This window comes from Psammomys obesus, unplaced genomic scaffold (genome assembly GCF_907164565.1).
Source record: "Psammomys obesus unplaced genomic scaffold, mPsaObe1.curated_primary_1811, whole genome shotgun sequence".
Classification (NCBI taxonomy): Eukaryota; Metazoa; Chordata; class Mammalia; order Rodentia; family Muridae; genus Psammomys; species Psammomys obesus.
In genome coordinates this window covers 69,115-70,462 of record NW_026590050.1, presented here as the reverse complement: position 1 = coordinate 70,462, position 1,348 = coordinate 69,115, and the positions used below count along the sequence as shown (strand labels likewise).

The 1,348-nt window shown below is 43.1% G+C and overlaps 1 non-coding gene across 1 annotated transcript; it reads left to right on the top strand.

Moving 5' to 3' along the window:
- Window positions 1-496: 496 nt before the first annotated feature.
- On the top strand, window positions 497-568 carry Trnac-aca (transfer RNA cysteine (anticodon ACA)). Its single transcript has one exon. It is a non-coding gene; the product is annotated as a tRNA-Cys (tRNA).
- The last annotated feature ends 780 nt before the right edge of the window (window positions 569-1,348 follow it).

Here is a 1,348-nt window from a genome sequence, read left to right as displayed (position 1 = left end):
GCTAAGCAGCCAGTGTATTTGCATATGGCTCCTCTAGTTGGGCTGAAAGAGGCTGAAACAGCACCAGCTGAAGCCTCCTGGACTTAATGCCCCTGCCCCATGCATACTACATTTAGGACTTCATGTGAGGGTCATCAATGACCAAAGACCAGAAGGTCTTGTCCTATCTCTTTGTGTGAACTTATGGAAAAAGCCACAGCCAGGCATCTTGTCTAGGTCAAAGTTGGTCCACACCGTGTGTGTGTGTGTGTGTGTGTGTGTGTGTGTGTGAGAGAGAGAGAGAGAGAGAGAGAGAGAGAGACAGAGAGAGAGAGACAGAGAGAGAGAGAGCTGGTCTAGTCAAGTTTGGAGAGAAGCGGGTTGGATGACATCACTATAGAATGTTGTCAATTTCTGGATAGCAGGTCATGAACATTTATGTATCACATATATATTATGTCTGTGGAACCAAGGTTGAAGAGCCACTAATGAGGTATTAGCTACAGTTACCTAATTTGGGGGCACAGCTCAGGGGTAGAGCATTTGACTACAGATAAAGAGGTCCCTGGTTCAAATCCAGGTGCCCCCTACTCACATCTCGTTTTGATCTTTTACAAAGGGGCCTGCATTTCAATTTTTTTTCTTAGTAGACTCTAGTGTTAAACGTTTTTTTTTTCTCTGGAACCAATAAATAATGAAGATTTATTATTGTGGTTCTTAAATCCAAATAAATTATAATCACTTGAAAAGGTCCATACAAGGTCCCTTTCCCAGGTCTTACCCCAGAATAGTTAATCACAATAGCTAGGTTGGGGCTTAGGCACCATAACAGCTTTCCAGTGGCTTCCAGACCACAGCGAAGTGAGAACCATCCTTAGTGAGCTTCCTGGAAGCTCCACAGGACAAGCTGCCCCACCTCCCTCTCTCTGCATAGACCTGTGCTTTGGATCTTTGCTTGGGTCTCTGTCATCTGTATGTTCAACAGTGGCAAGCAGCCAGCACCATCGCCTCCAGGAGAAGTTGCTTTTTAGCGCTTCTTAGTTTGTGAATTCTCCCCTTTTATATCCAAAAAAGTCTTGGGATGGAGACAGGACTGGCTTGCCAATCTTGGGCAGAGGGTCTTTGGGTCACTGAGAAGGGCCTCTTCAGCTGAAATTTGCAAAAGCTTAGATAGCAGCTTGGCAATGGATAAGTTCTGTTCTGTGTTTAGTTTGTACGGCAGTTGATTGTATTTCTGTGTCTTATTTAAGCTTTGAAAGAAAATTTCTGCAGAAGGGATTGATGAATTATATTTGCCATCTCAAAACTGAGAAAGTAAAGGCATTTTACGTTTTGAAAAACAAATGGCTTTTTTGATATAAAAATTTCG